Source organism: Narcine bancroftii, chromosome 1, assembly GCF_036971445.1.
Source record: "Narcine bancroftii isolate sNarBan1 chromosome 1, sNarBan1.hap1, whole genome shotgun sequence".
Classification (NCBI taxonomy): domain Eukaryota; kingdom Metazoa; phylum Chordata; class Chondrichthyes; order Torpediniformes; family Narcinidae; genus Narcine; species Narcine bancroftii.
This window is the reverse complement of record NC_091469.1, coordinates 135650719-135675121: the sequence shown is the minus strand read 5'-3', so window position 1 is coordinate 135675121 and position 24403 is coordinate 135650719. Positions and strand designations below refer to the sequence as shown.

General features: G+C 42.7%; 1 protein-coding gene across 14 annotated transcripts in view; it reads left to right on the top strand.

Annotated features, from left to right (window-relative positions):
• Positions 1–24403, top strand: part of LOC138764513 (teneurin-3) — a 4541667-nt gene that overhangs the window by 3125605 nt on the left and 1391659 nt on the right. For all 14 annotated transcript variants that reach the window (XM_069940598.1, XM_069940580.1, XM_069940589.1 and 11 more), the window contains one exon: positions 22254–22336. The gene's annotated coding sequence lies outside the window, so the exon portion shown is untranslated. The remainder of the gene's footprint in view (positions 1–22253; positions 22337–24403) is intronic.

Here is a 24403-nt window from a genome sequence, read left to right as displayed (position 1 = left end):
CTATGGCACTACACCAGATGACTTTCTTGATCTTTAAGAGGCCTGATTTTTTTTTCTCATTATTCTTTTTCCTTCAACATCTCCTAGGATTCTTCTTAACCTGAACTGCCAAGATCATCTCATCCCCCTCCCCCCACCCTCCTCTCATTAGTGAACTTCTACATCATTTGTTCTCAACCTTTTTCTTTCCATTCGCATACCACTTTAAGAAATCCCTTTGCCATCAATGCTCTATGATGGGTCATGGGCAAGGTGAAGATAGGTGGGACTAGAGGAGAGTACTTGGTTTGGTGCAGACTAGAAGGCCCAAGATGGCCTGTTTCCATGCTGTAATTGTTATTTGGTTTTATCTCTTCAAGGATCTGAGGGTGTGGTGAAGGGATAACTCCAGTAGAGGGTGGATTCTGTCGGATTCGGGGCCAATGACGCTGTTTTTGACCATATTGCCAAGAATGGCTAGTTGGGTCGTCCGGAACACATATTTCTCCTTGTTATAAGTAAGGTTCAGGAGTTTTGCTGCCTAGAGGAATTTTCAAAGGTTGGCATCATGGTCCTGCAGGACTGGCTGCAGATAGTCACATTATTAAGGTATGGAAAAGTGGCTTACAGTTTTTAGTGGTCCACCATGTGGTCCATCTCCCATTGGAAAATGGAGGCTCCGTTAGTGACGCCGAAGGGGATCCGGAGGAAGTGGTAGACACAACCATTCTCCTCGAATACAGAATACTGGTAGCCCTCTGGATAGATCGGGAGCTGGTGATAGGCCGACTTCAGGTCAATAGTGGAAAATACCCAATATTGCACAATCTGATTAAGCATATTGGATATGCAGGGAAGGGGGTACGTATCAAGCTGCATGTATCTGTTGATGGTCTGGCTATAATCTATGACCATTCTGTTCTTTTCCCCATTTTTCACTATGACCACTTGGCCCCTCCAGAGGCTATTGCTAACCTTCATGATGCCCTCACCTAACAACTGCTGAACCTTCGACTTGATGAATTCTCTGTCTGCTGCACAGTATTACCTGCTCCTGGTGGCCATAGGCTTGCAACCGGGGGTGAGGTTCACAAACAGTGATGCAGGGGGACCTTGAGGGTCGAATGCCCACAGGTCATGCGCGGAGGGCCATCTAGGACAGTGGAGGGGGGATGGGGCCCACCGAACTCTAATATAAGGCTCTTAAGTTGGCACTGGAATTCCAGCCCCACAGCAAAGGGGTGCAGACCTGAAGCATGACGAGGAACCAGTTTATAAACTGTGCCTCCAATGGCCAAAGTCATTACACAGGACCCCTGAATGTCTGCCATATCAGATTTAGACACGAGTGAGACCTTATGGTTGACAGGCCGTACTTTGAGGGTGATATGCCATTACCAAGGACCAGAATTGTATGATACTATAGGATTTTATTAACAGAAGAAGCCACCTCTACAGACCAGTGGGATAAGTTGCACCATCTGTTATACCAGTAGGGTGGAGCCAATCTACAGTCATAACCAATAGCAAGCAGTCAGCATAATACATCGCTTAGTGGTATCAGGTGAATGAAGCTTTCCGTACTCCCGCTATCGAATAAACAGTTTGTTACACGCCTATTTACCTATCATCCATCATGAATCTGGCGAGTTCATGTGATCTGCCTCAGTCCTTGGTGGTGGAGGCCAGTGTAGACTTACTGTCCGAATCTGAGGATGGCCTGAGTTGCTCAGGTGCTTGGTCCTAAGATAGCCACTTTTACTGTTTCCACACAGTGCTGCAGGCCTGAGAAGATGGTGCCGACCGCGTGGTCCAAAATGGTGGCCCCCATAACTCGCACATGACGTCGCTGGTCCACAGATTGCGCTGTCCAGGGTAGCGACTGTCCACAGTGGTGCTGCTAGGTCTCACAGGTAGTTTAGACTGGCAGACCTTGGAGGAATGTCCTCTTTTCCCACACCTAGAGCATACTTCCTCCTTGACAGGGCAACATTTCCTCGGGTGCTTGCCCTGCCCACAGAAGTAACATTTGGGGCGATCATCTGCCACAGCGGTCGAAATCAGGTCACTAGAGGAGTGTGATGATGCCTGAGACCAGTCACTTGCGGCACGGGACGATCCCCGTCTCAAAATGGTGGCACCTGCAGAGGTCACAAGGCAGCTGAGCAGTCGTCCAAGTTTTGGAAAGCCACCTTCATTATCTCTGTTAGTTCAACTGCGCCTTGCAGGTTGAGTACCTTCTTTTCCAGGTGTCTCTACCTTATTCATTCAGAGCAAATGCCAGCCTCTGCATTCTGGGTGGCCAACATGGCTTTGCAAAGGACCCGGAGGGCCCATAGGTACTCAGTGCTTGACTCACCATGTCACTGTCTCCAGGTGGCCAGAAGATGCCTTGCAAAGATCTCGTTTACCTTTCTACTGGCCCTTCAGAATACTCATGGCCCTCGTATACGATTCTGCTTCATGGATCATTGGGAAGACCAATGCGTGAGAAAAGGAATTTCAGTCTGTCCTCAAACGTGTTAACAACATTCGTGGTTGCCATCAGGAGGTCCTCAAAGCAGCATAGCAGAGTTTGAACGTATTTAGAGCATCAGACGATTGAGGGTTTATGTTGAGTTTATCGGGTTTCAGGTATTGCTCCATCTTTCTTGAAAAATTATATTCAATAATATTGATGCACCTTCAATTACTACAAAAGACTGAGGTTGTGAAACCGATCAGCTTTTATTGACTATAGACTGGAGCAGCAGCCAGCCTCATCGACTGATCCTGGAAGAATGAATGGGGATCATGCAAGGGGTTGTGGGTAGGATTGATGTCAGGAGGTGTGTCCAGCCAGTAGTAGCCAATCACAGCATTACTGTGGTATCTTCTTCTTCTTTGGCTTTGCTTCGCGGACGAAGATTTATGGAGGGGTAAATGTCCACGTCAGCTGCAGGCTCGTTTGTGGCTGACAAGTCCGATGCAGGACAGGCAGACACGGTTGCAGCGGTTGCAGGGGAAAATTGGTTGGTTGGGGTTGGGTGTTGGGTTTTTCCTCCTTTGTCTTTTGTCAGTGAGGTGGGCTCTGCGGTCTTCTTCAAAGGAGGTTGCTCCCCGCCGAACTGTGAGGCGCCAAGATGCACGGTTTGAGGCGAGATCAGCCCACTGGCGGTGGTCAATGTGGCAGGCACCAAGAGATTTCTTTAGGCAGTCCTTGAACCTCTTCTTTGGTGCACCTCTGACACGATGGCCAGTGGAGAGCTCGCTATATAACACGATCTTGGGGAGGTGATGGACCTCCATTCTGGAGACATGACCTACTACTTTACCTCAACATCCTACATCTCTCTTTTAAAAGGATCCCTGTTGCCGGACACATCTTTACCTGCATACAGCTTCTCCTGACCAATCACTGCAAGATCCTGTCATATACCATCAAAATTTTCTTTCTTCCTGTAAAGAACTTTAACATGTGGATCAGTCCAAACTTTCTCTGCAACTATTTTAAAATGTACAGAGTTAAGATTCCTGGTGCCAAAGTGCTCTCCTACTGACACCACGTTTCCCAAGAGGATGTCCAGTATTGCTCCTCTACATCATCTCACTTGTCAGGAGGGCACAACAGCAACTGCACTTCCTGAGAAGACTGGAGTGAGCAAGACTACCGGCCACTATCATGTAAACTTTCATGGCTGCATCATGGAGTGGTATGGTTGTGGGAGAGAATTGGGTCAGAGGTCAGTCCACAGGACCATAAGTGTGGCAAAGAGGATCACTGGAGTCTTGCTCTACCCTAATGATGTGACCCACTGGGACCATTGTCTGAAGAGGGCATGTAAAATCATTGAGGACCCCTTACACCTGTTATAAGCCCAGAGGACCCCAAACCCCAACAGCAATAGATATTCACCAAGACAAATGGTTACTCAAACAAAAGTTGGTTTTAATTATCTTTAAACCTGAAAACAGAATCACACTTTAACTTATCACTATTGACTTAACTAACCTAACTTAACCCCCTTCTAATTCTAAACGCACATGTATGCAATGTGTGTGTAAGTTCAGAAAAGTTCTTTGGTTCACAGTCCAATCTCACTTCTCATTTCTCCAAGTTCATTAGTTACAGCCAATTCTTATACTGTGCACAGAATTTAACATTTATGAAGTTCACCAGACTTTGGTGCTTGAAAGGTAAATGGTTACTGCTCAGGAAGGCTCTTGTCGGTTTTCAGAGAGAGATTTATTGTTCGCTGGACACCCACAACTGATTCCTTTTTTAATCAGCCACTTTAGTGTCTTGCTGAAGAAATTTACCCCCTGAGGGTTCTCCAGATGATAACCTCTTCTTTCAGGTCACCACAGAGTTCTTTTTTGTTTCTCTTATTTCAAGTGAAACATTAGACAGCCAGTCCCCTCCTGTTGCATGAACCACATGGGCTTTGACCAGGCTGATCTAAGCACTCACAACCTGTCTTGAAAATGGGCTTTATAACAAGCTTGCCAGCTTGTCCTGTTCCAGTCCCAGCTGCTGGTGTGCTGACTGTAAAACTGTGAACTGATCTCTGAGTCTCTCTCTCTCTCTCTCTCTCTCTCTCTCTCTCTCTCTCTCTCTCTCTCTCTCTCTCTCTCTCTCTCTCTCTCTCAGAGAGCAAGCCTGTTTAACTCTCTTTGCTTGCAAAACCACATGATCCACTTAGAACAGCAAGTTCCTTTCCAGACATTCTGCGGCTCCGACGTTCTTTCATCTGTTCCTTTTTGTAAACAACAATCCATTAGTAAAGTCTCTTGGGCACTCCCCAAAGATTTTACAAAGTCTGTTGGTTCCTACATGACTAGTGTGAGCAGCCTCCTTTGAAGAAGACCGCAGAGCCCACCTCACTGACAAAAGGCAAAGGAGGAAAAACCCAACACCCAACCCCAACCAACCAATTTTCCCTTGCAACCGCTGCAATCGTGTCTGCCTGTCCCGCATCGGACTGGTCAGCCACAAACGAGCCTGCAGCTGACGTGGACTTTTTACCCCCTCCATAAATCTTCGTCCGCGAAGCCAAGCCAAAGAAAGAGTGTGAGCAGAGCTCCAGTATTATAAATAAGATCAGTTTTAAAGTGTTTGTATGTGACCTGCACTAAAAAACCTCCCCCAATTTATCTCCCAAAAACATATCTATATTCTGTCATACACCCCCCACACAGCATCTTTCAGTTGGTTCTATCAGGAAAGTAATGGAGGAATATCAGATCTAACAGCATCAGGCTTTATAGCTTCTTTCCACGGACAATGAGAATGCTAAATGACCAAAGGAATTGCTCACACTAACCATCCGAAAATCTCATAATTTCAAACAAATATTTACTCATTTATTTGCCTCTCTCTGAATGCTTGACCTGCATGTGTATTGTTTATATGTATTGTGTTATCCAGTTGTGTGTCTGCATGCTTTTTACCAAGGACAAGAGAACGCTGCTTCATCGCGTTGTACTTGAGCAATCAGATGACAATAAACATGACTTGACTCTAGCCAGGTCATCTACATATTGTTTGAGAACATTCTCTGGGGTGGATTTAATAAATTCCACCACATCAAAGCTCAATGGACTATGAGAAACCCAATCAAGATGTGCAGAATCCTTATCATTACCCTATTATTCCTACATCTGTCTCCAATCTCCCCGAACGTTTGCTCTTGTAATTTCTGCTGACTTGAGGGTTCTATAATATTAGCCCATTAATGTCTTCATCCCCTTCTTATTTCTCACTTCCACCCAGGTCGGCTCACTAAACAATCCCTCAAGGATATCCTCTCTCAATACCACCATGACATTCTCCCTAATCAAAAAAGCAATACCCATCCCTCTTAGCTCCTCCTCTATCTCATCTTTAGCATCTGTACCCTGAATTGCAATGGAAGCAAATTCCATGGGATGAAAATCTTTCTCTCATTCTTTCTTTTCAGTTCCTGTGACTAATTGACAAGGCCTCTTATTCCTGTGTCCTTCTGTAATTGAAATGTCAATTGAAACAGCTTGTTGAGATTTTTTAAAAATTATTTATAAATGTTGAAAACAATGATTAAAACACCACTTTTTTTTTTCCACACACACTAAAGGTAAAAGTTCCATTATTGTCATGTAATACCACATTTAGAATGTAACACACATGAAATACTTTGACTTTTGTCCACCGTAAGGCAGACAGAGTCACCATTTTGTCCAGCACCCCCCATAGAAACCTGCAGCCCCTGGTGTTCCTAGACGTCTCCCAAGTCCTGTGCCTGCTTAGCCTCCCAGATCAGACCATCTCATGCATATTCAGGCTCTTAGGCTTCTGCAGATCTGATTAATAGGCTGGCTTTAACTTTAGTAATGTTGATAGACAGGTGGCTATTATAAGAATATAATTGGACTTTTAAGTTGCAAGACCCAAAAGCAGTCACAATTGCTTTGTGTGTCCTTGTAAAGCGTTTTATTTGTATGAAGTGTGGCAGGAAGATAATCTTTAACAATATCATTTCTCTCAATTTTTTTTGTTGCAAATAACAGCCAATGCCGTATTATGGAATTTATTTTAGGTTTTGATGATTGTGTAAAATGGGCTTTATCAGTTTGGGTATCCATTATGCATTTTCAGATTTTCCTTTATAATGTACACATTAGATTAAAATTGCTTTAATTAGCCTTTTTTTCGGCCTTGTACAAGAAAATGGACAAGTTATTTGTCTTACACATTGTAATGTCTGCACGACGGTGGTTCTGTCGGCATGCATAGGTTGAATGGATTCAGGTCACGGAATTCAAATTTTCTTCAGTTTATTCATATGCATTTCCCAGAAGCAAATTATTATAGTTAAACAAGTGAATCAAAGTAAACTAGCTGCAAGGGGATTTGTTAGTGTAATGAATTAACACACCATCTTTGCTCCTCTGAAATCTCAGCAAGCCTGCTGAGATGAAAGTTCTCTCACTCGCACTGTTATTTTCATTCTCTTTTGGCTGCAGGAGTGCAGATGAACAGCCAATCAATAATTGTAAGCCATGTCTATGAGGTCTAGCTTCAAACTCTCTGTAATTTGCTTATAGGGTCTGAATTTAGCTCGCAGGCTAACAGGACTCAGGGTCCTACTGGTTCTGGTGCATTAAACTTGACTTACATATTGGGCACTTTATTTACAGTCTAACATGTGAAAGCTTTAAATTTGTAATGACAAATGAATGTTTTTTTTTACCTCCACTCTGGTCCTCTGATCTACATCATCCAATGCCTCCACCTTCAGACTCTTCAACAACAAACTCAATCAGAGACTCACTTAAGATCTTTTCCTTTTACACTTTATTGATTTTCTCTCTCTCTCTCTCTCTGTATTGCACAGTCAGTTTGTTTCCGTTTTTTTATTTACATCTGTACGCATCTTCTTGAGTACAGTTATTTTCATTGCCAAAAAGTCGTAATTCTGCCATGCCTGTAAGAAAAAGAATCCTGTCTGTGATGCCATGTATGTACTCTGACAATAAAGCTAAAATTGGAAGCCATCTCACCTCTAAATCAAAGCTAAAATCGCACTGCAGCAAGAGTGGCACAAATTTCCAAATAAATGGAGAAGGATAAGAGATCACAAATGCTTAAGTTTGAATAATTTTTTTTAAAATTTTTCACACTGTGAACCATATCAATCAAAATACTTACAAACATTTCCCTCTTAAATATACACAGTGGCATTTTCTCCCCTTTTTTCCTCCCTACCTTCCCTCCTCCCTTCCCTCCCCCCTCCAAACCCATTAAACGTTCAACATATACAATACATTAAACCCATTAAACAGTGTCATCACACAATGAAAATAAACAAGAAAAATGTGTCATCTACTTTTACACACTGGATCAAGTCATTTTGTCTTCTTCTCATTTTATCATTTTAGGGGGTGGAGGTCCGAGGCAAACCCTCTCTGTTATGTTCCATGTACGGCTCCCAAATTTGCTCAAATAATGTAACTTTATTTTTTTTAATTATATGTTATTTTTTCCAATGGAATACATTTATTAATTTCCATGTACCATTCCTGTATTCTCAGGCTCTCTTCTGATTTCCAAGTTGACATTATACATTTTGTTGCTACAGCTAAGGCTATCATAATAATTTTTTTTTTGTGCTTTATCCAGTTTGAGGCCTAATTCTTTACTTCTTATATTACTTAAAAAGAAGATCTCTGGATTTTTTGGTATGTTGCTTTTTGTGATTTTATTTAATACCTGATTTAGATCTTCCCAAAATTTTTCACTTTCTCACATGCCCAAATTGCATGTACCGTTGTTCCCATTTCCTTCTTACAGTGAAAACATCTATCTGATCATGTTGGATCCCATTTATTTAACTTTTGGGGTGTGATATATAACCTGTGTAACCAATTATACTGTATCATGCGTAACCTTGTGTTTATTATATTCTTCATAGTTCCAGAGCATAACTTTTCCCATGTTTCATTTTTTATCCTTATGTTTAAATCTTTTTCCCTCTTTTGTTTGGGTTTATAGCTTATTTCATCATTTTCCTTCTCTTGCAGCTTGATGTACATGTTCGTTATAAATCTTTTTATTATCATTGTTTCTGTAATCACATATTCAAAGCTGCTTCCTTCTGGTAATCTCAGTCTGTTTCCCAATTTATCCTTTAAATAAGCTTTCAGTTGATGGTATGCAAACATTGTACCATGAGTTATTCCATATTTGTACTTCATTTGTTCAAATGTTAATAAATTATTTCCCAAAAAATAATTTTCTATTCTTTTAATTCCTTTTCTCTCCCATTCTCTAAAGGAAAGGTTATCTATTGTAAAAGGGATTAGCTGATTTTGCGTCAATAATAATTTTGGTATTTGGTAATTTATTTTTTCCTTTCTAAGTGATCTTCCATATATTGAGTAAATGATGCAATACTGGTGAGCTTTTATATCGTACCAGCTTTTCATCCCACTTATAAAATATATGTTCCGGTACCTTCTCCCCTATTTTATCTAGCTCTATCTTAGTCCAATCTGGTTTTTCCCTTGTCTGATAAAAATCTGATAAATACCTTAGTTGTGCTGATTTATAATATTTTTTAAAGTTTGGTAACTGCAAACCACCTTGGTTATACTTCTCTGTTAATTTATCTAACACTATCCTCGGTTTCCCCGAGTTTGAATAAATGAAGGGAAGCTATTCACAAGGCATTTGAGACAGATACTGAACATGAAGAGACAGGGAATAAATGGACCCTGAGTTGGCCAGCAGTGATCTCATATCTCTCAGTGCCTTTGAGAAGGTGCTTGTTTGCAGGTGTTCCCATTGTGCTGTGGAATAGGGAGTTTCAGGATTTAGATCTAATAATGATGAAGAAAATACAAAATCATGAGAAGAGTAGATTGGGTGACTGCCTGGAGCCTTTTGCCCTGGCTAGGAGAACAGAAACCAGAAAACATAGGTAAAGGTGAGGAGGGAGAGAATTAAAAGGAACCTGAGGGGTAACATTTTAACATAGAGGGTAATGGGTTTATTGAATGGGCTGTTGGAGGGGGTGGTTGAGGCAGGTGCTATTGCAATGCTGAAAAAATAAATAGATGGGTGCATAGATAGGATAGGCTGAGAGGGGTATGGGCCAAATGCAAACAGTTGGGATTGGTGTGGGTTGGACATTTTAGTCAACATGGGCAGTTTAGGCCAAAGGGCCCATTTCCACATTAATAAGGCTAGGATAGACTAAAGAAAGATCAAGTCATTGAGAATATTAAGCAAGAGAAATATCTTTGTCCAAGTCCAATGATCCCTGAAGCATAAATAGACACATAAATCAAGAATCATATGGAATATTTTCCTTCATTATCATGCCATTGAATAAAAGAGCAAGGTTGTTGTGGTAAAAACACAATGCTGGTGTCAAACAGTGTACTTTGTATAGCAAAGATAAAGGCACATAACCAACATTTTGGGCTTGAACCCTTCAACAAAGTATGGACAAAATGTCAGCAGGTGCCCGAACAAAATGATGGGGTGAAGAGAGGAGCACAGCCCCACAGGAAGGAGGTAATAGGTGGATAAGGGAGGGAGAGCACACCAGCAAGCAGGGGGAGGCTCTGTGAATGGAGAGGGAAGGAGGTGGAGAGTTGGAGGAAAGAAGTAGTGTGGTTTTGGTTTGATGGTACATGAAACCATGGGCAGATATATCAGTGTGGGTGTGGAGCACAGGATTGAAATAGTTGGCCATTGGAAGGTCCCTGAGTCCATGGGGAGACATCATGGTTATGGTTCCACTTTCTAAAACTTTAATATGGCAATAGCTGGCCATCACACTACAAGAAGGAAGTGATTGGACTGGAAACACTGCAGAAGAGATTTACTAGCATGTTGCCTGACATGGAATGTTTCAACCATTCCAAGACACTGATTAGGCAAAGCTTGTTTTCTGCAGAGCAGAGAAGAATGAGGGGGCCATCTGACAGAGGTGCATAAAATCTAAATGGCACAGGTTAAAGGTGAGGGCTAAGAGGTTTAAAGGAGATATGAGGCAGAACATCTTCACCCAGATGGTAGTTGGAATCTGAAAAGTACTGCCTGAGTCAGAGACTTGCAGGAAATTTCAAAAGGACCTGGACAAGCTTTTGGATCACCAAGTGCTGGTAAGTAGGATTAGTATCGAAGGCGACTTGATGGTCATTGTGGATGAGGTGGGCCAAAAATCCTGTATAGTATGTCTGTCACTCAATTGCTCTCTGTGCCAAGCTTCTGAAAGATCTATGGCATGAAATCTGAGAAGAGTAGAGAGGTTAATCATGGTAACATGGCCTATTATCCATCCTTCAGTGATCAAGAGCAAAAATTATTTTCTGGCCACTATCATGTGATGCTTTCTGGGAGCTTCCATTGTGCACTACCTTTGTTGATATATGGAAAAATGGAGAGGTCAGGAAAGGTGCAATTAACAATCAAATCTTTCTGATCTTGTTGTATGCTGGATAAAAGTTCTCGTATTTAGGACAAAAATGTTGATAAATCATTTGTCCTTGGTGTTCAGAGCAGTGAGTGGATTCATTTCAGATTATTCATTCAGACAGTCCCCACAGACCAGATGAACTGTTTGGTGTCCCTTAGCCTCCTGTGCTGCGAACTTGTCTGTTTTTTCACATTTATTCATTCTTTTTTCTTTAATAAAGAATATTTTGTTCCTTTTCTACAAAGGTAAATGTCAATGAAGCAGCAAATAACTCACAACATCCCCATCCAGAAGAGTTACTGGGCATATTCTACTTATATTTTTACAGCTCTCCATTATGTGCCATTTAAATAATGGCAGTGGTGGATGATTTAATACCATTGAGAACAATGCAGGAAGAGGAATGTTACATAAACATCCTCGATTGTTCATCTGTTCATGCTGCCAGAAATAAATCCTGAACTGAAGTGACTCAGCCATTTTCTTTTAATGATGGTGTGTGAATTCAATTGTGGAAATATTTGGAAGATTTACAATGGAGAGCAGGATCAGGAAATCTAATTACTGACAATCTAAATACAAATTGCATTGATGCACCATCAATAATCACAAAAGACTGTTGTGAAACTGATCGGCTTTTATTAACTAGAGATTGGAACAGCCGCCAACCTCATTTACTGATCGAGGCAGAGTGGAATGGGGAGCATGCGAAGGGCTATGGGGAGGATCGGTCTCGGGAGGCGGGTCCGGCTGGCAGCAGCTAATCATAGCAGAACAGTGGTTTATCACATTCACCCCTCCTTTTTAAGAAGAGTCCTGCTGGGTGAGAAAAAAAAGATGAAACAATTATATATATAAAGATTTTACAGATTAAGTCTGTCGGGGGGGGTCTCCTCTGCCGCAGCAAATGATGTGGTAATGGTTAGGGTGCTGCCATAGCGTCCTGAGTAGCTTGTGGGGTTGGCCTGTCGTCATTGTCGGGGTGGGGAGAAACAGCTGAGGGGGTTAAGGGAGTGTGGTGAATCATGGGTAAAAACAGTAGCTATGGGTGGAGAGTGATCAGCTGCGGTCTCAGGGACCCCAAAGGGAGCAGTGGGGAGGGGAGTGTCTGTTGCTAGTCAGTGGTGGCAGGAGGGGTGCCCGATGATCCCAGATCCTAGATCAAGACTGTGTCCTCGTGTCCATCAGGGAAGACAACATCGGTATAATGGGGGTTAGCGTGGAGGGGATGGACCTTCTCGACCAGTGGATCAGTCTTAGGTTGCCTGGCATGCTTCCAAAGCAGGACAGGTCCTGGGGAGGTAAACCAGGCAGGCAGCGTAGTCCCTGACACAGACTTCCTAGGGAAAATAAACAGCCATTCATGAGACTTGTTGTTAGCAGCCCAGCTGTACATAAAAGTGACCAAACAGAGTGGAGTGTGTCTGGGAGAACCTCTTGCCATTGGGAGATGGGGAGGCCCTGTGACCTCATTGCCAGGAGAATGGTTTTCCAGATCATGGCATTCTCACTTTTCATTTGCCCATTCCCCCTAGGGTTGTAGTTGGAGGTCCTGCTTGTGGTGATGCCCCTGTCCAGCAGATACTGACCCAGCTCATAACTCATGAATGAGGTCTCGCGATTGCTGTGGAGGAAGCCAGGGAACCCAAAGAGCATGAATAAATTGCAGAGGCCCTTGATAACTGTGGCCAGGGTCATGTCTGGACATGGGATAGCAAAAGGGAAATGGCAGTATTTGTTGATGATTTTAAGGAAGTAGACTTTCCTTTAGAGGAGGGGAAGAGTCCCTTGAAAGCAATGCTTAGGTGCTCGAAGAATCTGGTCAGTAGAATTGCAGGGTTTGCATTTGGCACAGACCTGGTAGTTTTTAGTCCATGTCCGGACTTCCTCAATGAAGTACGGTAGGTTCCAATCTTTAATAAAATGGAAAAGCCTCATTTCTCCGGGGTGACAAAGGTTATTATAAAGGGTCTGCTGTCTGTCCATTTGGACACTGGCACATCCCACGAGATAGAGCATCTCGGGGCTAGTTAAGTTAGCCAGACCGGTAGAGGATGTTGTAATTGTAAATGGATAGTTCGATCCTCCACCTGAGGATCTTATTGTTTTTGATTTTGCCCTTCTCCTTATTATTAAACACTGAATGCAATCACTCGCTGATCTGTGAGGAGAGTAAATTGTTTTCCAGTGAGGTGGTGCCTCCAGTGGCATACTGCCTCCATGATAGCCTGGGTTTCCTTCTTGACGGAGGAGTGGTGAATTTTAGGGCCCTGGAGTCCATGCGAAAAAGGCGACGGGTTTTTCCGCTTGGTTGAGTGTGGCAGCCAGGGCAAAGTTGGATGCATCACTCTCCACTTGAAAAGGAGTGGACTTGTCTATGGCATTGCCTTGGCAATGTCATCATTGATATGGTAAAATGCAGCTTGGGCCTCTGTTGGCAGGGGAAACATGGTGGCTTTGACCAATGGACAAAACTCGTCTGCACAGTTGGGGACCCATTGAGTGTAATATGAGAAGAACCTGAGGCTTTGATGGTATGTGGGAGAGGTAGCTCCAGCAATGGACACATGCAGTTGGGGTAAGGCTAATGATGCTGTTCTTGACAAGGCAGCCAAGGATGGTTAGTCATGCTGTCCGGAATACAAATTTGCCCTTATTATAAGTAAGGTCCAGGTATTTTGCTGCCTGGAGGAATTAACGGAGATTTGCATCATGATCCTGCAGGTCGTGGCCGCAGATAGTCACATAATCAAGGTATGGGAAGGTGGCCTGCACCTTATAGTGGCCTACCATGTGTAAGGCAGAGATCTGGAGGGACCTGGATGAAGTGTTAGAGGTGGCCAGCCACCTCGAATGAAGTATACTGGCAGTCCTCTGGGCAGATCGGGAGCTGGTGATACACCAACTTCAAGTCTTTCGTGGAAAATACCTGATATAGTGCAATCTGGTTGACCATATCAGATATGCAGGGGGGGGGGGGGGGGGGGCGGGGGGTAACTCATCGAGCTGCGTGTACCGGTTGATAGTCTGGCTATAATCTATGACCATCCTATTCTTTTCCCCATTCTTTACTACAACTAGCTGGGCCTTCCAAGGGCTATTGCGGGCTTCTTTGATGCCCTTGCCCAACAAGTGCTGAACCTCTGACTTAATGTACAGTACTGTCTGCTCCTGGTTGCCACCGGCTTGCATTCGGGGGTAAGGTTGGCACACAGGTTGAATGCAGGGGGCTATCTCTGAATTGTTCATTGCAAACAGTGAGATGGGGGGGATGAGGCCCATCGAATTGTCACTTTCTGAAGTTTGCACTGGAAGTCCAGCCACAGTAGCAAGGGGGCACAGATTTGTGACATGATGAGTCACCTGAAATATTTCTAAACAATGCCTCCAACAATCAGGGTCACTACGCAGGACCCGTATGTGATTTGGACATGAGTGATATCTTTTGTTTGATGGACTGTACTTTAAAGGATAGGTGCTTAGCAGCATCAGGGTGGATAAAACTTTCTGTACTCCCGCTATCGGCCTTTGTCAAACTTTGGCATAATGTCCTGCACCTAGTGTATACCACTGCCCTTGTCAGGGCAGTATTTCCTCAGGTGCTTACCCTGCCCGCAGAAGTAACAATTGGGGTGATCACCCACAATGGTGGTCAAGGTCAGGGGCAGTGTGAGCGACCAGTTGCTCATGGCACGGGACGATCCCTGTCCCAAGATATCAGCCCCCACGGCAACCAAGAGGTGGCCAAGCAATCATATGAGATTTAGAGGGCCACCTCCTGTGTCTGTCAGCTCAATCACCCTCTGTAGATCAAGTACCTGTTGTTCTAGGAGACTCTGTCTTATGTAGTCAGAACGGTCCTCAGCATTCTAGGCGGCCATCATGGCCCTGCAGTTGCATGATCTGCATAGGTTCCGGAGGGCCTCCAGGATCTTGGCGCTTGACTCACCAGGTCACAGCTTTATGGTGGCTGGCATAGACCTCCTTTCTTGCAATACTGGGCATTCAGAGTCTCCATGGCTGCCAGGTACAAGCTGGTGTCACTGATCATCAGGAATATTTGGGGTCTGACTCGCAAGAAGAGTATTCTCAGTTGGTTAGCATCTGTGGCGATAACGTCTGCGACTGTCGCCATGAAGTCTTTAAAACAGCATAGCCAGAGTTTAAATGTGTTTGGTGATCGAGGGTCAATGTTGATCTTCTCAGGTTTCGGTACTGTTCCATGTTTATTTTTAAAAAGTATAGTTAATAAAATTGATGCACCATCAATAATCGCAAAAGACTGAAGTTGTGAAAATGATAGACTTTTATTAATCATAGACTGGAACAGCCATCAACCTCACAGACTGATCAAGGCAGAGTGGAATGGGGAGCATGCAAAGGGCGATGGGTAGGATCGGTCTCCTGAAGCATGTCCACCGGCAGGAGCCAATCATATCATTATCATAACAGTGTTTACCACAAGCATGCTGGCCAAGCCAGAAAAGTCTTTAGAAACTATTACCACTGGTCCCCAGTTTCTTAATAAAATGATTCAAACTCTCAGATGAAAGTGGTTTGCCGTAAATGATCAACAAATATCATTAACCAAGGTATTAATTCCTGAAGGTACTGCAAGTTCCTAGGTAGTGGATTATCCCAAAACTTTATTTCAGTGAGCAGATCCTCTCTTGGATGGAAGTAGATTCCAGTGCTCTTGTATGGTTTTATATTTACTTGCATCTACTCTGTAGCCTGGAGTGACACAGTTGCGAAAGTTGATTTATTAACCCTGATGATTTTCACAGTTCATTTCCAATTCATGCAGTTCAAAACTTAACTGGGACTAAAATATCATGTAATTGAGGCTTTTTGGTGCATGAAAGAAAGTAATCACCTCTGTTTATTGTAAAAACACACAGAAATATAGGGAGAACTTAGCCAGTCTGAAGAGGGGCTCAGGCCCGAAAAGTCAATAATATGTTTTCATCTCCTATGGATGCTGCAAGACTGGCTGAGAACTGGCTCCACCTCCACCTCTGCATGTGTTTCTTAATTACAATCACAGCATCTGCAGACTTCTGTGTCTTACTCCGTTCAGTTCATCCACCATGAAATCTCTTTGTATCCTGAAGAAGGTCTCCTTCTCTCTCCCTGAAGAAGGGTTCATGCCCGAAACATCAGCAATAAACCTTTTCCTCCTATGGACGCTGCAAGACCTGCTGAGTTCCTGCAGCACTTCTGCGCTTTTACTCTTATCGCAGCGTCCGCAGACTTTCGCGTTTTACTCACCTCTTTATTTAATGTTCAGTTTGTACAGCAGCAGAATGGTCTTTGTGGAGTGAATTTATTCACCTTAACATTGGAAGAGTAATCACCTTTACATAAAATAGGTTATTTTTTTTTAATGTGTGTGTGACCTTTGGGCTCACAAGAAATTCTCCAGGATTTTGACAAGAAATTCTCCAGGATTTTGACAAGAATTGTCAGCAGTTTTAATTGAAAATGCTGACTGTCAGAAGCCACGAAACCATAAGTAGCTGAGGGGATTCCACAAATCCTAAAGTTGCTGTCAGAAGTTTACTGGCATTTTTTATCATGTTTCAAATTCAACGTTGGACTGACATCTTAGAAAAATTAGCAGCACTATCGTTTCTATTAAACTTCAATGGAGAGGAGCTGCAAATGACTGAGGCAAATGTTAGTTAAATGCATGTCCTTTTAAAAATCTTGAGGCTTATTCAACTGTTTTGTTTTTTAATTCTTTTCGCTGTTTTTGCTGCAAATAGCCTTTGACTTCTTTCAAACGTTGGCCTCACGGTCAACTGATGCCAAGGGGCATCATCTCATCCCACCTCTGGAAATTGGCACCTTTATCGATGAACACTGAGCATCTGCGCCTTGTCTAGCCGCCTCACAAACATTTCAAACATTGTAAAAGAATATTTTGAACTGATAGAATCAGACTCAGGTCTATTGTCATGAACGTATATCACAAAATTTGTTGTTTGGCAACAGCAGTGTTGTGCAGAACAAGTTGCAAAATTATGATGATGTAGTGGTGCTATAGATAGACTACAACTCCCAGAGGTCTAGTGAACCGGTGTGGGACGTCATAATGTCATGACGTGGCGTGCTTGCTTCAGTGTTTTAAAAGAACACACACGTGACTCGAGTAAATGAGTTCTGATTTACCTGCCACTGTGTGTGTCGTTATTTCACATTCATCAGCCACCACTGCATTTTCAGTGGCTACAATTCATGACCCCGGTGGGTTCAAAATGAGCTTTTGGACCATAGAGATACTGCAACTGTTGCTGTTAAGCTACCAGCCTTCTGGACGTCGGAACCAAAGCTGTTGTTTTGTCAGGCTGAGGCACAATTTCACCTCAAGAAGATCGAGGTGGATGCGACTCATCAGCGCCTTGGATCAAGCCACTGTCAAGGGAGTGAGTTGGTGACGTCCTGTGCGATCCACTGGAACCTGGAGAGCACAAATATGACGCTCTAAAAGTGCTCCTGTTGCAAATTTACAGCATATCCCAGAGAAAGAGGGCTGCCAGACTGTTAGACTTGGAGGAGTTGGGTGACCGCACCCTGTCCGAACTAATGGAGGACGTGCTGTGCCTGGCCTCCAGCCAAAGGCAAGATACGTTATTCAAACAGCTGTTCCTGGAGAGGATGCCAGAAGACAGACTCTTATTATTGCAGAGTTCCTTCGAAGACCCCAGGGCAGTAGCTGCAGAGGCAGACGTCCTGTGGCTGGCAAAAAAAACCACTCCAAAAGGTCTTTGGACAACGTCACTGCAACACAGTTGTACACACCCAGCACCTCTGTTGTTGACACTACTTCCCAAGCCAATGCTCTCAACACACCAGCTCCTGTAACGAGGCAACGCCTCAAGTCAGGCAGACCTGTCGACACTTTCACCTGGCATTGGGGAGTCAATGCACATAGGTGCCTGCCACCCTGTGTGTTCTCGGGAAACTCTCTGGCCAACCTTTGTTAATAGCTGCGACAGTTGGCCAACAATCCAAGCTTTCTATATATTTGAGATCAGTTATCCCAACATAAATTTTTAGAGGACACGAGATCGGAGGTTTGTGTTTTTCCACCAACCAATTTTGATACACATTATCCTACCCCTAACCTCCAACTCACAGCAGTCAATAATTCCAACATATCCACGTGTGGAACCAAAAATATGAAACCATTCAGTTCGAGGAGAACATTCACACATGGCCTTTCATTTATAGCAGCCGTGTCACATGTTCCTGTGCTATGCCTTTGAGCCCTGCGTAAGACTAACAGAAGAGTTTCATGAAATTTCAACTCTGCATTTTTCGACCCCCACTACGAAACATTGAGTAACTCACCATATTTCTACCAAGGTTCCTCCCATTCACGCTAAGGCACATAGCTTGCCTCCGGTGAAACTGCAATTAGTTAAACAAGAATTCCACAAAATGGAAGAGCTGGGGATAATTTGCAGGTCCGACAGCCCATGGGCATTTCCATTACATTTAGTCCAAAAACACAACGGAGGGTGGAGACCTTGTGGAGATTATAGCCACTCTACCGGATCATGACCCTGTTCCCCATATTCAAGATTTTTCAATGAATCTTCATGGGGTGAAAATCTTTTCAAAAGTGGACTTGGTGAGTGAATATCACCAGGTGCCAGTGGAACCAGGCAATATCTTGAAAATGGCAATAATTACCCTTTCAGAATGTTCAAATTTTTACATGTGCCTTTTGGGTTAAAAAATCCAGCTCAGAGCTTTCAGCAAATTATGGACACAGTAGGGCGTGGCATGGCCAATGTCTTCATTGGTCTAGACGACATATTAGTCACCAGCAAAACTAAAGAAGAACACATGGAACATCTGGGTACTCTCTTTAGATGTCTGCGGGAATTTGGACTGACCATCAATCCAGATAAATGTGTTTTCAGTCAACATTCCATCGAATTCCTGGGACATACAATCATTGATAAGGACATGGTTCTGCTGCCTTCCAAGATTGACGCCATTACTGATTATTGTCGATTCCTTCCAGCAGTAGCTCACGTTATGAAGCCTCTGTTCAATCTGCCGTCTGGTGATGCCAAATCTATTCAGTGGACAGATGGAAGTCAAAATCCTTTCATAAAGACAAAGGAACTATTACCTCAAGTAACCATGCTCAGTTATCCAATCCTAAATGCAGCGACCACCCTTTCAACAGATGTGTCTGATGTGGCCATAGGGGGGGCGCTCTGCAGCATTATGTTGATGGACAATGGAAGCCATTGGCATTCTTTAGCCATCACCTCCAAGAAAAAAATACAGCACCTTTGATAAAGTGCTTCTAGCCATATATTTGCCCATCAGTCACTTCCATTACTTTTTGGAAGGCAGACACCACCATTTTCACAGACCATAAACTCTTGACCTTCACGTTTTTTAAGGTGTCAGAGGTCTGATCAACTCGACAACAGCAACAGTTATCCTTCATTTCAGAATTCTTTACCAGAATAATGCACATTTCTGGTAAGGACAATATAGTGACTGATGCACTTCCCCGCTCAGTTGCATTCGAGGTATCAGCTATGGACCATGACTATGCAGCTCTCGCTGCTGCCCAAGCACAAGACAGTGAGATGGAGTCATATCGCACCTGGATAACCAACCTGCAATGGAAGGATGTGCAAATCGATGGCAATGGCAATCCGTTCTTTTGCAATGGGTCAACAGGACATCCGCAGCCAGTGGTTCCAGCTTCGTGGAGATGTCATATTTTTGATTCTTCCGTGGCCTTTCTCAACCATCCATCAGATTGACCATTCATCTGATTTCAGACAGATATGTTTGGCAAAGTCTGAGGAAAGATATCAAGCAAATGGCCAGATCTTGTGTAGCTTGTCAAAAAGTCAAAATCCATCAGCATATGAAAGCACCGCTACAACCCTTCTTGCTGGTAACTCACCATTTTGACCATGTCCATGTGGACATTATGGGACAAATTCCACTTTCACCAGGCTACCACTATCCCTTCACAGTGATCGATAGGTTTATGAGTTGACCAAAGGCAATCCCCATGGCGGATGCTTAAACACAAGCATTCCTTAATTCCTGGGTGGCTTGCTTCAGCCTACTTCTGACAGAGGTCCTCAATTTACGTTTTCATTATGGACAGCCTTAGCTCAGCTGCTCAGCTCAAGGCCTCATCATACATATCACCCGCAGTCCAACAGGATGGTTGAACAATTCCATGTAAATGAGATGTGATTTACCTGCAACTGTGTGTGTTGTTATTTTCCGCTCATTAGCCACCACTGCATTTTCAGTGACTAATAAATTACAATTCGGTAAATACAAGATTTTTAAAAAATAACTAGTATAAAAAAGAGAAAAAGTGATGGCAGAAGGAAAGACATGTTGAGGGTATCTTCAGGCTCCTGTACCTACTCCTTGATGGTAGCAGTGAGGAGAGGACAATGCCTGGGTAGTGTGGGTCCTTGATGATGGAAGCTGCTTTCTTGATGCACTGCCTCTTAAAGATGTCCTTAATGGAGTAAAGATTGACGCCTATGGTGGATCTGGCTGGGTTTACAACCTTCTGTCACCTGTTCCTGTCCTGTGTATTGGCATATAGAGAAAAACATTTATCATGTATTCATTATGAATAAATTATATTTCTGATTTTTTTTTTTAAACTCTGGAGTTTAGTGGTCTAGTCTGACACTGAATTCTTTGGATCAATGCCTATCAATGATCATCTCCCGCATGGATAATTTATGGATGACCTGATTTCTTCAGATTTTAATTATTGTTTGAGATAAATTAAAGTTGAAGAATCTTTTCCTCTCTTTGCTTCTCATTCTGTCCCTTATTTGACTTTGAATTCAGCCCCTCTAATATTAACTTACTCCGTTCTTGCAACTACTAATTTTACATATCTTCCGAATGATTGGTTAAGAATGACACTATGGCGTCAAAGGGTTAAAGAGCACAAAAGCAGGGCCTTTGGGCCAACATGTCCATGCCAACCAATTGTCCATCCAAAGTGGTCCCATTCCCCAACATTTGACCAATATGATACCAAACCTTCCTTATCTGTCCTATTGCTTTTACACATACAGCACAGGTACAGGCCAATTCAGCCCATGAGATCGTGCCACCCAATTACATCTAATTCACCTAGAAACCCCAGTGGGAGGAAACCTGAGCACCCAGAGGAAACCCACATGGACAGAGGGAAAACTCCTTACATCCAGCACAGGATTCAAACTCCGGTCCTGATCACTGGCACTATAACTTTGTCTAAATGTCACTTGAATGTCACAATTATACTCTCCTCTCCAGCTAACTCTGGCAGGCAACTCACTCAATATACCCACCAGCCTCAGTGTGAAAAAAAGTGCTCCTCAGATCTTTCCTTTCTCTCTTTAATCAAACACCCATAGTTTTGGATTCCCTCGTTCTAGGAAAATGTCTGTGTCCATTCATCTTTGTCTGCCTCCCCCCCAACTTATTTTATGTTCATCTTTCCCTCCAGGGTAAAAAGGGAAAAAATGTCCCAGCCTATCTTCTCCTCTTCCTGCACCTCAAACCCTCCTGTCCTAATAACATCCTTAGAATCTTTTCTTGTTCCTTTCCAGTTTAATGACTTCCTTTCCGTATCTAGATGTGCAGAATGGCACGTAATATTCCAAATGTGGTCACAGCAGTGTCTTGTTCAGCTGTAACATTATGTCCTAATTCCTGAACTCATTGCCCTAACTAAGGAAGGCAGCATGCTGAAATCTTTCTTCACCACCCTGTCCAACTGTGTCACCGCCAAAGGCTTTTTCTCTTGATTTGCATATCAAACACCCTGAAGTGGATGCTGTACTGTTTTTTTTATTCCCTGTAACTTGTCATGCAGATCAGTAAACTCAAGTCTAACTGATGACGAATACAATCTTTAGAGGAATATGGGGGCTTATGCTATCTTTAGAAGCAAAATGAACTTGCCCAGATTCAATGAATCTTCCCAACCGGTTCCCTTGCAGCTACTTGGTAGAATTTTTTAAAAAAATTATTCCATTAAATTGAATTCAGAACGAATATTTTCACCTGCTAAGTAGCAGCATCCATTCACCAAAAGCATCGGAGAGCAAATTTCAGTAACCTTGATTCAACCTGCAATTATACTGTGAGACTCCTGCTATTGCTTTATACAATTAAAATGCCTGCAAATATTTCTGATGAAAGCACTACTGTCAAAAGAGAATTTACAGTGAAGAGCAGTTATCACCTGCCCTCTCACTCTAACCCTAAAATAAATGTCAGCTTCATTAACATTTCTACTTTTCAATGATCTTTCAGGAAGAGGCGTATGATATCATCTTCGTAACCGCCGTCGTCAAGTGCTGAAAAAACTGCAAGCTCTTCCTCCAAACCCACGGCAGGTAACGTGGAAAACATTTACGCTGAAATCTATGTTTCAAGTACCGATGAAGTCAGCAAAAGATATTTGTGCTGAGGATTGAACTTTGGAACAGCATAGCTATCAATTAAATTGATGTAACAGTCTGGAGCCTTTCTGCTAAAAGGTTGTTTTAATAGACTACATTTCATCATAATTTCAAATCTATATTCATTCATTATTTCTGCAAAGGCGCCATCTGTTTATGTACAGCGACTTTGTAGGGGGCAAGATAGTCTTGGCTTGTTATGGATCTTCAATTACATTCCTTTCAAATAATATAATATAAACCAGGTTCTGAAAATGTTTCTAAAAGTATTTGAAAAGGAACGCAGCAGTTACAGGCACCCCAGGGCAATGACTGGGTCAATTAATCATTTTTCTTATAAGTTCTGTGTTTTCTTGTACATAAAGCCAGACTCAAGGAGGTTTCATCTACTTTTCAAGCACAAACAAGATAGAATACTTTTGTTGATAGTACAATAGGACCTCCATTGGTTGCTCAGCTCCAGAGTGTTTGTATCAACGCTCCTTAACCTTACTCAAGTTTCAATCAGGTATCTAATTTTAATCTTAGCCTCCAAGACATTGGTCGTCGAAAGTGCAAGGCTATGCCCTGAAGATCTTTTATTCTCATGAGCAAAGGAGGTAGAAAAAGGAAGGTTGTGAGGAGGGTAATGATGGACTTAGAATTGGTCTGTGGTAAACCGCTGTGATACTAGGATTGGCTACTGCCAGCTGGACACACCTCCTGAGACCGATCCTACCCATTTCCCCTTTCATGCTTCTCAGTCTTCCTGCCATGATCAGTCGATGAGGTTGGTTGGTGCTCCAGTCTATATCAGTTTCACAACCTCGGTCTTTTGTGGTAATTGATGGTGCATCAGTATTATGGTAAATAGCCTTCCAAAAATCACTTGAAACACCTGGGCATGTGTTAAGAGAGGCAAAACGAGTCAGTGGATATAAAATATTAGCCACCAACATTCAAAAGGATTCAATAAACATACAGTATAAACAGGTTGTAAATGGAGGAACTGAGGGTCTATTGGGGACAAAAATTGCTCGTGGATACTGAGGGCCAATTTATGTGAGAACTTTGCATTTGCTGTCACTAAGGAAGGAGGAGATAGTTCAGATATGAAATATGCCAAAAATCAATAACATTGAGGGGGAATAAGTTGGTAAGTAAACATAGTGTAAAATATTCCATCAAAAGATCTGCTGATGTTCAGTGGAGCAAACATAGATTATTTTGTATTGTGTTTGTGTAATGTGCTGAATTTTGTACTTTGTGCCTATTTCTAAAGTTTAGGATTATACAGACTTATTAAATGCTTTGTGTATTACCACCTCAAGTATTGCCAGAACCACTCCCAAGTCTCTTTTTATCATGCACTCCCACGAAAATTGCACTGTTCACTGTTGTGGATACACACAGGCATGGTACGCTGGCTTGCATATGACGTCATAACACCTATATATATTGTGTGGTATGGGAAACCAGTTTTAAATTAGTAATAAAAAAATGAATGAAGTCTCCGTGTGCTAGTATATTTCTAAACCCACAATAGATTGGTGCCGAGGATTGAAATTCTCTATGCTCCAAACATCGGAAAGAAGATTTAAAGAGGAAACGCAAGGCTAGCACAGCAGTGAGCACCACTGCTCAAACACAGAGAACAAATGAAAAAGAAAAGATGCAGGAAAAAAATGACTCTAAATGGCAGAAGGCCTTTTTGGAGAGTACAAGGATTTAGAAGATGGTATGACTACATGGAAAGATTCAATATGTATTGTCTTGCCCATAATACAACAGATACACTGGTTTTATAAAGGAAACAAGCACTGTTTCTAAGTGAAGTGGGAAGCAAGATTTTTAAACTGATGAAGTACCTTTTGGCACCTGCAAGATCTTATGAGGAGTTGTGCATGGTAATAGGGGAACACCTATTCCCAAATCAGTAATAATTGCAGAACACTACAAATTTTATTCCAGAAAACAAAAAGGCAAACCCACAAGCAAATATTCAGCTGAATTACATAGACC